Source organism: Mus musculus, chromosome 1, assembly GCF_000001635.26.
Source record: "Mus musculus strain C57BL/6J chromosome 1, GRCm38.p6 C57BL/6J".
Lineage (NCBI taxonomy): Eukaryota > Metazoa > Chordata > Mammalia > Rodentia > Muridae > Mus > Mus musculus.
Window position 1 is genome coordinate 107,125,056 of NC_000067.6, and position 14,926 is coordinate 107,139,981.

At 41.1% G+C, this 14,926-nt stretch overlaps 1 pseudogene; it reads right to left on the bottom strand.

Annotated features, from left to right (window-relative positions):
* Window positions 12,754–13,555, bottom strand: Gm15388 (predicted gene 15388; annotated as a pseudogene).

Here is a 14,926-nt window from a genome sequence, read left to right on the forward strand (position 1 = left end):
GGTGCAATGTGTGCTTTGAGCTTTACTAAAGTGTCTTTAATGAATGTGGCTGCCCTTGCATTTGGTGCATAGATATTCAAAATTGAGAGTTCCTCTTGGAGGATTTTACCTTTGATGAGTATGAAGTGTCCCTCCTTGTCTTTTTTGATAACTTTGGGTTGGAAGTCGATTTTTTCCGATATTAGAATGGCTACTCCAGTCTGTTTCTTCAGACCATTTGCTTGGAAAATTGTTTTCCAGCCTTTCACTCTGAGGTAGTGTCTGTCTTTTTCCCTGAGATGGGTTTCCTGTAAGCAGCAGAATGTTGGGTCCTGTTTGTGTAGCCAGTCTGTTAGTCTATGTCTTTTTATTGGTGAATTGAGTCCATTGATATTAAGAGATATTAAGGAAAGGTAGTTGTTGCTTCCTGTTATTTTTGTTGTTAAAGTTGGCATTCTGTTCTTGTGGCTGTCTTCTTTTAGGTTTGTTGAGGGATTATCTTCTTGTTTTTTCTAGGGCGTGGTTCCCGTCCTTGTATTGGTTTTTTTCTGTTATTATCCTTTGAAGGGCTGGATTTGTGGAGAGATAATGGGTGAATTTAGTTTTGTCGTGGAATACTTTGGTTTCTCCATCTATGGTAATTGAGAGTTTGGCTGGGTATAGTAGCCTGGGCTGGCATTTGTGTTCTCTTAGTGTCTGTATAACATCTGTCCAGGCTCTTCTGGCTTTCATAGTCTCTGGTGAAAAATCTGGTGTAATTCTGATAGGCTTGCCTTTATATGTTACTTGACCTTTTTCCCTTACTGCTTTTAGTATTCTATCTTTATTTAGTGCATTTGGTGTTCTGATTATTATGTGTCGGGAGGAATTTCTTTTCTGGTCCAGTCTATTTGGAGTTCTGTAGGCTTCTTGTATGTTCATGGGCATCTCTTTCTTTAGATTTGGGAAGTTTTCTTCAATAATTTTGTTGAAGATGTTTGCTGGTCCTTTGAGTTGAAAATCTTCATTCTCATCCACTCCTATTATCCGTAGGTTTGGTCTTCTCATTGTGTCCTGGATTTCCTGGATGTTTTGAGTTAGGATCTTTTTGCATTTTCCATTTTCTTTGATTGTTGTGCCGATGTTCTCTATGGAGTCTTCTGCACCTGAGATTCTCTCTTCCATCTCTTGTATTCTGTTGCTGATGCTGGCATCTATGGTTCCAGATTTCTTTCCTAGGGTTTCTATCTCCAGCGTCGCCTCACTTTGGGTTTTCTTTATTGTGTCTACTTCCCTTTTTAGGACTAGTATGGTTTTGTTCATTTCCATCACCTGTTTGGATGTGTTTTCCTGTTTTTCTATAAGGACTTCTACCTGTGTGGTTGTGTTTTCCTGTTTTTCTTTAAGGACTTGTAACTCTTTAGCAGTGTTCTCCTGTATTTCTTTAAGTGAGTTATTGAATTCCTTCTTTATGTCCTCTACCATCATCATGAGATATGCTTTTAAATCCAGGTCTACCTTTTCAGGTGTGTTAGGGTGTCCTGGATTGGGCGAAGTGGGCGTTCTGGGTTCTGATGATGGTGAGTGGTCCTGGCTTCTGTTAGTAGGATTCTTACGTTTACCTTTCGCCATCTGGCAATCTCTGGAGTTAGTTGTTATAGTTGTCTTTGTTAAGAGATTGTTCCTCTGTTGATTTTGTTACCCTCTATCAGCAGGCGTGGGAGACAAGCTCTCCTCTCTGAGTTTCAGTGGTCAGAGCAGTCTCTGTAGGCAAGCTCTCCTCTTTCAGGGAAGGTGTACAGTTATCTGGTGTTTGGGCCTCCTCCTGGCTGAAGGTGAAGGCCCAAAACAGGATCTTTCCCAGAAGCTATGTTGCTTTGGCCAGGAAGGTGGACAGTTGTCTGGAGTCGAAGATGTCGCCACCTGAGAAGCTCTGTGGCTCTTGTCCGGAAGGAGGCCGGCCGTCTGGAGCTGAGGATGGCGCTGCCTCAGAAGCTCTGTGGCTCTTGCCGGGAAGGTGGCTGGTTGTCTGGAGCTGAAGATGGCGCCGCCCAGAAGCTCTGCGACTCTCGCCCGTCCCAGAAACGGCTGGCACTCTGTATTCCACAGGGTCACCCGTGCAGCCTGCCCTCCGCGGAGTCCCGGAGCCAAGAAGGCTCCCGCCGGCGCCTGTGCCACAAACCTCTCAGGCCTGGCAGACTAGGGGTTGTTCTAAAGCTCAGTTTGCCCTCTATTGACAGCTCATCAGGCCTTTGCTTATGAGTGTTAGCTTGATATGTACACTTTCATGTTCTATTCATGATTGACCATTTTAATCACATTTATAATGAAAATTGAAAGGGTGTCATATACTTGGATGCAGAGATCATTCCTGGAAGTTGGAAAATCCTAGCAACACAAAGAGATGTGATGTGATAGCAGATGCCTCACATGTACCATGGGAGTTTGGAGAGATTGTTGTACACTGAGGCCTCATGGGGAGAATAGAGATAGCCACCAGAAAGTGTAAGAAGCTCTAATAAGGTCAACTTTTTTGACTTCTATTAAGCTTAAAGTTTGGAACAAAGGTGAGGAAGACAAAGCTGTTGTCCAGACTTGCTTGCTTGAATTTCCTTTGCTTGCCACCAGATGGAGCTCCAGTTCTTCTTACCAACACTATGGTCTTCAGAGGAAGAAGAGAGGTTTGATTTGGGGCTCTCAGTGGTGATGTTTCAAAAAATGGAGTCAGCTGTGGATCTCTGCATCTGCTCAAATCAGTTCTTGAAGGAAGCCTCTCTGATGACTGTTGGACTAGGCACCAATCTATGCTGACTATTGTTAGTTATCATTTCAATGATTTTTTTTTCAGTTATATACGGCTCTATCTTGGGACTCTGGGCTGTCTACTCTCTGGTTCCTGAGGTAGAAATGAGTGGGTTTCTGGTAGCTTAAAAGTGTACAAAAGAGATTAATTTGTTAACAACATGAACAGTGTTTAAGATGAGCTTAGAGAAGACAAAAAACCTTTTGTTGAACAGAAGGTGCAAGAAGGGATTTTTCCTTCTGTCTAGGAGACCTGATATATTACATTTAGAAGACAATTAAAGGGAACACAAAAATTTGAAGACCTTGTAAATATGCTAGTTGATCATATATTTTAGCATGAGAAAAACCTTGTCTATAGTGAAAAGATAACCATAGGAAACCTATATTTGTAACTAAGATAACTCTAGTATAGATTTAGCCTTGTCTAGTCCCTGACTTTGGTGTTTTGCTTCCAGCTTCTCTACATTCACTTTGATGTTGGCTACTGGTTTGCTGTAGATTGATTTTATTATGTTTAGATATAGGCCTTTAATTCCTGATCTTTCCAAGACTTTTATCATGAATGGAAATTGAATTTTGTCAAATGCTTTCTCAGCCTCTAACGAGATGATCATGTGGTTTTTGTCTTTGAATTTGTTTATATAGTGGACACGTTGATGGATTTCTGTATATTAAACCATCCTTGCATCCCTGGAATGAAGCCTACTTGGTCATAATGGATGATCATTTTGGTGTGTTCTTGGATTCAGTTTGCTAAGATTTTTTTTGAGTATTTTTGCATTGATATTCAAAAGGGAAATTGGTCTGAAGTTCTCTATCTTTGTTGGATCTTTATGTGGTTTAGTTATCAGAGTAATTGTAGCATCATAGAATGAATTGGGTAGAGATTTTGCATGAGAAACACTTTATGCTCATAATTAAAAGGCAACTAAAGGAAGCTTAAAGTTAGAACTTGTGAGTATAAAAGTTGAATCATATATTGGAATGTTTTATTAGGGTTAGGCTAATTTATAAGAACTCTGTTGGTTAATGTTAGGACAATGACATAGGAAGGTGAAGAAATATGAACCATTTATTCACTGAAAACTGAGTTTAGATAACAGAAGGTAACATCTGTGAAAGGTTCCAACTGAACTCCTGTATCCTTTTTCATGTAGCCTGTAAGCAAGGCAAACCTGTCTGTCTTTTTGATAAGAGATCTGCTACACTTAGCTAGTTAAAAATCGGTTAATAAGCTAATATAGTGGTGGATTACCTTGGGGTAAGCAGCTAGATCTGTTTTCTGGCTGTCAAGCTACAGTTAGCTTAACTGTCAATGTAGTCAGAAATCTGGAAAGGATAAATTACAATCTGGGAGTCATGTATTAATTAAAATGACAGAGGTTGGTCTATAGTCCCCTATCTTAACAGTTCTCAGGTCCCTGTGGTCTCCATTGTGACTTGGACAGAGTCAGTCTTGGCATCAGTCCCAAAAGATGAAAAGCTTTTTCCTATGGAGTAGGCACTTGGAAAAGAAATGACTCACCTTGACTTAGGAAATATGAGACATTTAACTCTCTGGGTATCCTGTTTACTCCACAGTGTAGGTCAAGCTCTGGCAGTAGCAAGTCAATGAAACAGTGTTTCTCAGTAGTTATCATACCATAATCCAGGTAGAACCTTGTCACTGTGCCGAAATCTTTTTTTTGAGACCTTGGAGAGTAAACTGTCAGGATTGGGGACAACAAACCCAAATATTTAACATTACATTTAGCAGATTTCTGACAAGACTGAGTCAGTATCCATGAAGCATATCTAAGTTAGACAACCTGTATTTGTTTAATTACTTGTTCTAGAATGTATCTAGGAAATAAAGAGTGCACACTGTGACTCAATGACACATAGTAGCAAAAACATATTTTTAAGGCAGTGATCTTTAACTTTTTACTGTTTAGAAATCATTATTTACCAAGGCAGGAAAGAACAAAAACCTTAATTGCTAAGAGACTTTAGCAATTTAGGCTGTACTCCTAAAGGCAGTGAACTAGGGACTGCCCATAACAAAGATGGCATTGAAGCTACAGCACAGCCATGTGACTACCCTTGTTTAAGATGTGGCTGAAGCAATAGCATAGCAAAACCTTATCTGCCCACAACAAAGATGGTAGACAGTCACACTATTGACCCTAGTTTAGATGGTGCTAAGAGTCCCATGTTATATCTTAGAGGGCACTGTGGAAATGTGGCTATGTATCTTAGAATGGAACAACAGAAGTATGGCAAAAACAAACATAGATAAATCTGAACAGTTCTCTGTGAGGGGCATGGGGCTTGGCTTGGCAGTGGGCAGTGACTGCAGGAGCTCATCTGTGACTCAGTAGAGCAGAATATTGGCAAGTGTTTTTGGACAGTGAGTAATGCCTGAAGCAGTGTTCTATCTCTCCTAGCAACTCTGCTTAGGCAGGAGTGCCAGTGTGCTCAAGGCTGTACATGGGAGGGAGAGGGAGAGGGAGAGGGAGAGGGAGAGAGAGAGAGAGAGAGAGAGAGAGAGGGGGAGGGGGAGGGGGAGGGGGAGAGGGAGAGGGAGAGAGAGAGAGAGAGAGAGAGAGAGAGAGAGAGAGAGAACAAGCCCTTGCCAATGGAGCACTGTGTGGCAGTTGAGTGGGCAGGGGAGGGAGCAGGGTGAATGGCCTCAGGAACATGGCAGCAGTGTCAAGGGGGCAGGGAACCCAGATAGAGAAGAGCAAAGAAACAAAGAAAACTAGGGGGGAGAGAAAAAGCCTTGGGATAGCTGGCTCACTAGCAAGTTGTAAAAGCAACTTTTATTGGCCAGGTTGAGTTATTGGTTTGTGAATACTGGGGCCAACTTTAGCCTGAGAATTAGACTGGGAGGCATGGCTGTGAAGACCTTCCCTCTGGGTGAGAGTAGAAGAGAAGCTAGAGATTTATTGGTTCCAGTGTCCAGAAGACAAATGTGTTAGCAAAGGCAGCCAAATTGCTAGGTTGTCACATGGTGAACTGGGGACTTAGCTCTGGGCCAGTTGTGGGGCTAAGAGCCTAAGGGAGAATGGTTTGCCTAATCTTAGGATTTTTTTTTAGCAGTGAGAGAGAACTACTTCCAGGAGAGCAAGAGGGAGGGAGGGGGTAGCCCAGAACAGAGGTTCAGAAAAAAGGCTAGTCATGACTGTGAATGCCTCTGTCCTCAAGGGCACCACAGGGTGCCTGGGAGCTCAACAAACCTCCTTTGGGACCAAGGGACTTTTACACTGACCGGTGAGGATCTTAGCAATTTGTCGGTGTTTTGGTGGATAGGTCTAGTGAGTCATCTGATGGCTGCAAAGTCCATGTGGCAGCAGGAGATGTGAACACGTGAGTTTCTAAATTCGAGTCACATGGAACCAATATGTCTTATTAGATATTTAGGGTTGCTATATCTTATAGAAAAGAAAGAAAATAGGTAGAATGAGGTGTGATGAGGTTGAAGTGGGTGCCTCTCTAGGTCCATGCTGATGCATCCTTTCCCCCAAGTTACAAGCCATACAATGGATATAGTATGGAATAGAGTTTATTTAGAGTTTATTAGTTAGTTTATTGATTGATTGATTGATTGATTGATTGTGGAAGGGAGTTGAGGGAGGAGTGGAGCAGGAGAGTGCTGGGGATCTTCTTTCTTGTTGGTTCTTCTTGAGTCAGTGGAGGGGGCAGAGGGTCAGCAGAGGGTAAGACTTTGTCTTATGAGATATTTAGGGTTGCTATATAATAGTAAAAAGTTTACTTACCTAGGTCTAAGCTACTTTGCTAATGTAGCTGACCTTCCTCTGTGTTCCTCTGAGACTTGAAATAGCAGTCTCTGGCACTTTACACCTTATCCTAAAACAGCAGGCGATTAAGTAAAAGATAAATTGCTAAAAGTTATTCCCATTTTTCCAGATGCCTCTTATTTGTCCGACTAGGGGAAAGTTTGGAGCAATAAACTTCTATTGCATCAGGAGAAAAGAGTAACACTTGCAGAAGGAAGTACTTTTACATAAGCAAATATGCATAAACACATAAATTCATATACATATTAATGAATGCACATTTATACGTCCATTCAAACCTATTGGGTACATCTTGTGTGCATTCTCACCATTACACACAGACACACACACACACACACACACACACACAAAGACACACACACACATCCATACTTAAATGTGCATATGGAGCAAAATTCCAAGCACCAGTGCAGAAGGAACTCATTGATTCTGGATGAAAAATGAGCTCCAATCTTTATTGCATAGAGAAAGAAAAAGTTTCAACTCTTTTAATGCTAAATGACTTAAAACCTAGTTTATAAGAAGAACGCTGTCTTCCTTTAATGAGTGTAAGCCTGCCTTGTAATTAAGAAAAGGTCTGTTCTGTCCCATGGTAAGAAGCCTGACTGCTCTTTCTCCTCCCTTTGCAGCTTCTTTTTTCCTCTTTTCCTTTGCATTCTGCATATTGCTCTCAGTTTTTTATGTAACCATATAGTTTCTAAGTTATTCTACTCTGTATTCTCCTTCTAATCTTGCTTTATCTTCCTGCTCTGATGTCACAATAATGCTCTTATTCTCAATGTGCTTTCTCCCAAGGCTATACCTGTATTTCTAAATTCTTGAGTTCACTTCTGTCTAAAACGTGTCTGTCTAAAAAAATTCTCCTCCGCTCATTTCCCTTGAGCACTCTCTTTGTTTTTCACACTTATATTTCTTTTTAGAATACACGATCACATGGTAAAAAGCTAATCACAAATTAACACATAAAATTCAAATCATAAATTGAAATAGATGTTCATGACAAAGCATGCTTACATGTATATCGATTAGGAGTAATTATATGACTAAATAGTCACCATTTGTTACAGTTCTACAGGTTCATTGAAAGATAAAACTATATCTAAGTTATTAGTGAAGTTTTGTATAGATAAACCCAGTCAATATTTTATCTTCTTTCTTAGAACCTATAATAAATCATTAGTTACCTCCTTATGAAATTTGTTTGTCTTACAACCCCTTGGAATGGTCTCTGAGTAGTAGAAAGTCTAGTTACTAGCTAGAAGCAGTTAATTGGTGACACATGGGAAACTGACAGAATTCTCATTAAAGTTTTGACTATCAGAAAAGGGCCTAATAGTAGTCATTCTATAAAAGAGTTAATACATAATGATATAATTTTAAGAATTCCTATAGGATCACCATTAATATTTATCTATTTGTATAGACAAATCACTACAAGACAGTACATCTTAGATCTGCTGAGATCTGCTTAAAAAGGGGTGGGCTAATACCTAGTGATTGTTAGATATGTTTAATAATAACAGAAAAAGCATATTAATATCAGGGATCTATCCTAAAATGAACTTCTGTTGGGCCTTGTCTATGAGAGCTTCATTGTAGATATAATCTAATGTAAAGGAAGATCACCTGCTAGTTATTAGCACATTTTGTATGATGGCTTCTGTCAGGAGAGAAGGGGAGAGAGGGAGAGAGGGAGCGAGGGAAGAGAGGGAGGGAGAAGTAGAGGGAGAGGGAGAGGTCAGCTAGGAACAGATGAGGAAAGAGTGGGGGGAGGAATGGTGAGAGAAGGGACAGAGAGGGTAAGAGAATAAGAGGATAAAAGAGTAAGAGAGAGAGAGAGAGAGAGAGAGAGAGAGAGAGAGAGAGGGGCAGGGGCAAACAGACCATTTTAGAGTGAGCCAGTCATACATGGTTGTTATCAGGTAACTGTGGAACAGAGTCTAGAAGAAATGCTAATAAACACTATCCCAGAAAATCTTACTAACAGGACAGACTGTAGTTTCAAAGTTTTGTGGTTGGGTTGATGTACCAGTCTTACTGCTGGGAGCCTTGCCTAGTTACAGAAGATGGCTGGTTTAGGCTCCATAGCCCTCATTACTAGAAGTTGTTGTTATGGCCACTTTCACAGATTCCAAGGCTTTCTCACTGCACCAGGTCTCCACATATCCCCTAAATGCACCCAAATCTAGTCATCTCTCCCAGCACTCTCTCCATCCAACATTTCTACTTGATCCTGAAAGAAAATTAAAATTCAAGGTCCATGACTCATGCAGCTTGCTAGTTAGGAGGACTTTTTGGGCCTAGAGCAAAGAACAAGGCTGTAAAGTCATCCCAGGAAACAAATAGCCATTGAGATAAGAAAGATGCACAAGGACAATCTCTAGACAAACTCAGATGAGTAATGGGCCACCTGCTGATATGGTTTGAGCTTAGCCAGATGTCCTGTTGACCAACATAAACACCCTCCCTTTAGAGTTACTATCACATACTGCTCACTGATGTTTAAACTGCCCATTTGTGTGTAGCTGTACAAATTCTTCCCCTACCCCCACTCTTTTCCTATATAAACCCCTAACTTTTGAGCCTCGAGGTAGATGACCTCTGTCTCCTGTGTGAGATACGTGTTGGCCAGGAGCTCCATCATTAAACCACCTTGTGTGTTTGCATCAAGACAGTCTCTCGTGATTCTTTGGGTGCACGCCTACTTGGGACATGAGTGGGGATTTCCCACTAGGTTCTTTCAATCCTTCTTGGCCCAGTTCATCCTCAAAATTTATTCTATTTTCTTTTAGGAAGATCCATGCACCGTTCCCCCTGCCCCCTATTTGATAGGTACCATCTCTCAGCTGTGGATTGTAGCCTGATTCTCCTTTACTTAACAGCTAATGATCATTTATGAGTGACCATGTGTCATGTTTGTCTTTCTGGGCCTGGCTTACCTCACTCAGGATGATTTTTTTCTAGTTCCATCCATTTGCCTGAAAATTATCGAATTTTATTGATTCTTTGTTAATTTCACATCACACACCACAATTACATTAATCTCCTGTCCTTCCATACCCACCCTCTGACTTTTCAACCTCCCCAACCACCAGAGAGAAAAAAATCTCTGGAAAATGTAGTGTGTCATAATGTGTCTTATAGTATACCTCTTTGTCCATATTTTTTTTACTTGCTAATGTTCACTGCAATGAGTCATTTTGTGGTTCAAGGCTTATGGCTTCCACTACATTATCAGTACTGGATTTTTATTGGGACATTTTCAGCTATTCTGTTATTGCCCTGTGTCATGTAGGTCCTGAGGTTTGGATCTATAGGACTGGACTCTTCACATGCTTCAGAAGTTGACCAATTGGGCAGAAGTTGGGGTGGGCCAACTCAAAGTCCTGATTCAGGGCCTGGGTGGTAAGTGACCTGGTCAGCCAGCCAGCTTTCCCATACCCACACCACTAGGGAAAGCTCTTCAGCACTGTTTCAACTAGCATTCCCAGTGCTACAGCCAACAAGAAGGAAATGCTCTCCCATTCTCATGCTCTCAGGCTGACTCACCTGTCCACCTGCCAGCAGGACCAGGACCAGGTGCAGATCCAAATTTCTGAAGCTGGAAAGGGGCAGAGCACAGCTCTGAGGCATCAAAATGACCCTAGGCAGTAGCCCAGACCAAGGCCATCTACCTGGCCTTTGTTGGTAACAGACCCCCAATGCTGCAGGGCCATAGATTCAGCCATGGTGGTAACATGCACCAAAACCTTACCATTTCCTTAGGGTGCATCACTGGCTATTCACACCAAGCTGTTATAACCTCAAGCATCCAGTTCTGCCTCTCTTCATTGTTCCCACATCTCTCTGCTTCTCTTTATTTTCCATTTCTCTACCACATGTTTGTTCATCTTAGTTGAGCCCGAGGCTTCTGTGTATCTGGGGTATTCTCAGGAGTGCCAAGACCTGCCAGCTTTCACAGGTGTCACTGGGCAGGCATCAACTCAAAGATGATATGCCCAGGCTTGTGGCACCAGTCTGGGGGTTGTCTTGGGAGAGGTCTGCCTGCACAAGCCAACTGGTGCTGGACTGGGGCATATCCTAGGCTTACTCTTCCTGCCTGTGATGCTTGGCTTGGGCTTGGGTTCCCATCACTTAATTTCAAAGGATTATTCATTTATATTAAACAATCATTGAGCAATGAATGGGAGAAATAGTGTACAAGGCACGAATATGAAAGACTTGTGATTAAACTGTTCAAGCTCACAGAACTGGCCCACAGATAGTTTTATCTCTTATTGCCCAAATGTGTTTTATAATTGGATATTACACCAACATAAATATGTAGATTATATGAAGACAAATGCTTTTTAGAGGTGCCCTTTGTTAAATATTAATATAGAATATCAAACTGCAAAGTAAATGAAGAAATCTCGAATCTTCAGAATTCTGAATTATTTATATTTTTATTTTTATTAGGTATTTTCCTCATTTACACTTCCAATGCTATCCCAAAAGTCCTCCATACCCACCCCCCTACTTCCCTACCCACCCACTTCCCCTTTTTGGCCCTGGCGTTCCCCTGTACTGGGGCATATAAAGTTTGCAAGTCCAATGGGCCTCTCTTTCCAGTGATGGCCGACTAGGCCATCCTTTGATACATATGCATCTAGAGACAAGAGCTCCGGGGTACTGGTTAGTTCATATTGTTGTTCCACCTATAGGGTTGCAGTTCCCTTCAGTTCCTTGGGTGCTTTCTCTAGCTCCTCCATTGGGGGCCCTGTGATCCATTCAATAGCTGACTGTGAGCATTCACTTCTGTGTTTGCTAGGCCCCGGCATAGTCTCACAAGAGACAGCTATATCTGGGTCCTTTCAGCAAAATCTTGCTCGTGTATGCAATGGTGTCAGCGTTTGGAAGCTGATTATGGTATGTATCCCTGGATATGGCAATCACTAGATGGTCCATCAGAATAGGTTCTCACACAGTCTCACCCACAGCTTTGGTAGAGCCACTGTTTTACAACATACAACAAATTATTTGAATCAATGAACCTAAAAGTTTTGAAATTTCAGGCTTGCTTCTGTTGTGTAATGTGGGGTTTGGCTTTATAGTTCAATCATGCCTTACTTCAGAGTAGAGACCTTTCTGGTATAAACCTTCTTTCTCCATAGACAGCAAAACTATTACTCTTAGTTGGATTAGAATCAAGTGACATCCCAGGCTTGGTGGACTGGTACATCAGAGGTGCGTCCTGACATGACTTAAGACACTTTAACTCTCAAATCCCTTATCAAATTCCCAGGATGACTACTAGGCTTCCTGATAAAGAAAGATTATGTCCTTCTGAGGAGGAAGGTCTAGTATTTGGTAAAGGATTTGAATCATGATAAGGGATTCTTCCCAGTATTCTTCCACTAAGAGTGAAGACAGTGATGGTTGGAGTCCTAGTTGGAGACTTTTAGTGAAATCCTGGTCTACTGTTAATTTCTGTCTCTGGTCTAGTTTCTCGTGAATTCTGATGGAGAATTCTCCCTGGAAACTTCCTATAAAAGTCAACACATTGATCAGGAAAAACAGGTTGATGTAATTCTGCAACATCACATTCCAGTAAAAGTTTCACTGAACTGGCCTCAGGCTAAGTCTTCACTCTTATGGAGAGAAATGAAGGGCCACCTGCCAAAAGGACAGCATTTCCTCCATGTAAGAATGTACAGCAGGATAGGTCTCTCAGCCAACTTTGAGTAGGATGCACCTATATAAAATGAAAATTCAATGGGATTTTCTAAATCCATTCTTTAGTTAATGGCCATCTAGGTTGTCTCCAGTTTCTGACTATTATAAATAAAACTGCAATGAACATATTCTATCAAGTGTCCTTCTGGTAGAATGGCATCTTTTAGGAATATGTCCAAAAGTACTAGAGTTAGGTTTTAAGGTAGATAGTTTCCTAAATTTCTGAGAAGCTGTCATACTATTTTTTACAATGGCTGTACAAGTGTGCAATCATTCTACCAGGGGAGGTCTGCTCTACATCCTTGGCAACATGAGCTGTAACTTGCAGTTTTGATCTTAGCCATTCTGCCATGTATTAGATGGAATTTCAAAGTCCTTTTGATTTGCATTTCCATGATGTCTAAAGATGTTGAACATTTTAAAAGTATTTCTCAATCCATTTTAGAATCCTTTGTTTAGATCTGTGTGTCATTTTTTCAAGGTCATTACTTATTTGTTCTTCTAAATGACTCATTTCTGACTGGACTCAGACTTAGAAGTAGAATCTCTCAGCGAGGGCAGCCTACGTCTCTTGGCAATCTGTTCCTGGCTCTTTTCTTTGGTTTCCTTCATCCTCTGAGCCAAGAGTTTAGTGTATTCTGCAGCCTCCTCCTTGTTTGTCTTAGTGTGTTGTTTCTTCAGAGCAATAGGTCGGCCTTTGTGTTGCTGGACACGTGGAGTAACATGGTCCTGGGCTTCTTACAATCTTTGTTTTAGGGCTTCCTGACAACATACTGGCAGACGTCATCTTTGGAGAGATTAAAAAGCTTTCACATTCTACTAGCTCTTTTAGGTCCCAATGGATGAGGCACAGTAGTATCTGTCAGTCCTGGAATATGCTTCTTTCCTTTCTTTACAATAACAAATTGAGAACACTGAGATTACCGTCCACAATGCATCCTCAAACAGACTTGAACTTTCTGTCTCCAGTTCTCCTTGGTCTATAACAGGAATGCCTCTTACTCAACAACAGGTTTACTCTGCTATGGGTCAAAATGCCTTGCTTCATGGGAAAACTTGCCTTTCATTCCCACCGCTGGCTGATCCAGCCACATAACCCTTCTAATCCTCACCAAGAGCATCAGCAGCAACTTCTGTGGCCATGCACTTCTCATAGAATGTGCGAAGCTTGTGTTGGTCATCCACTTCAATGAGCTTCTGACAGCCAGTGCCAGGGAAAGAGATATTCAGCTTCATCTGGACATAGCCGAGCGCCTAGGAGGCATCATGAAAAAGAGCCTGTGTGCCATTTTTATTGTATTTTTTGTTTTGTTGATAGCTAGTTTATTCAGTTCTTTATATATATTACGTATTAGGCTTCTGTTGGATGTGGAGTTGATAAAAATTGTTTCCCATTCTGTAGGCAGTGATTTGATTTTCGCCTTACTGAAGTTTTTCAGTTTCATGAGGTCTCATTAGTGTTATGACCCTCCCCAAGAAGCTCCTCCCTGTATAATCCAGACATTTTGATCCCCTTCCTCTTTCTCCATGCTCTGCATTTTTTCTTTCCCTGTGTATGCAAGCTTTCTCTCTTTTTCTCTCTGCAATTGTCTCTTCCCCATAGTGACTTCACTGGCTTCATTCCTTTAGACCAGTGAAATGGCATCCCAAAAAACCTGTCTTGAAAAACTCCAATCTGGCTTGAATTGACTCATTTCACTGGTGAAGAATAATTTATTACATACACTTTACATGTGTGGACAGTTAACCAAAGACCCCTTTTCAGGTTCCAGTTAATCACACAAAGGTGGCTCAAAATGTAGACCTCCCTTCATAGGATGGCAGTAGTTACTACAGGAAAGCAATTTGTACAAATCAAAGAATTAGAGGGACACTGAAGCTAAACGAGCAAAACGAAACTGGAACCCTTTGTTGCAATTCCATTATTCAAGTGAGACAAAGAAGCCTAGAGAGGTCAAAAGCAGAAACATTTTACAATTCTAACAGCTACGGTCCATGTTCAGGTTACTCACATTTAATCAGTGTCCATATACCTTCTCTTGTATCCCTCATATCAGAAACCTTGGCATTTTCTTCCTATTTGTTACTCAGGCTTCTATCACTGAGATGAAGTATTTGATGAATACCACTGAGAAGAAAAGGCTCATTAAGGTTTCTGGTCCATTGCTTGTGGCAAGCCTGAAATGTCATGACAGAAGAAAGCTGTTCACCTAATGATGGCCAGAAAATAGAATGAGCACAGGAAATATCCCTCAATACTATATAGCCAATTCCTCCATTCTGGCAGCACTTCCTAATGCTACCAACTACTAATATTGCCACCAAATTATTAATCTTTAGAAAATGACGTGTGTGTGTGTGTGTGTGTGTGTGTGTGTGTGTGTTTACTTTATGCAAATAACACCACGAGTCAACAAGTAAGTGATTTTTGACTGGTTCAGTCTCTTGTATGGCAGGTAAGTACACTCAGGTGTTTTGTCTCATCTTTGATTTGTTTTTGACAGGACACACAGCTAAGCACTGGGCAAGTGGATAATGTTATTATCTTTTTCTTTGAGGCAAAATATCTGCCTATACCCTATAGGACCCATGTGTCTCATTTCATAAAAGTCTAGAGAAATCTAATCTTAGATAAATTCAGTCATTCT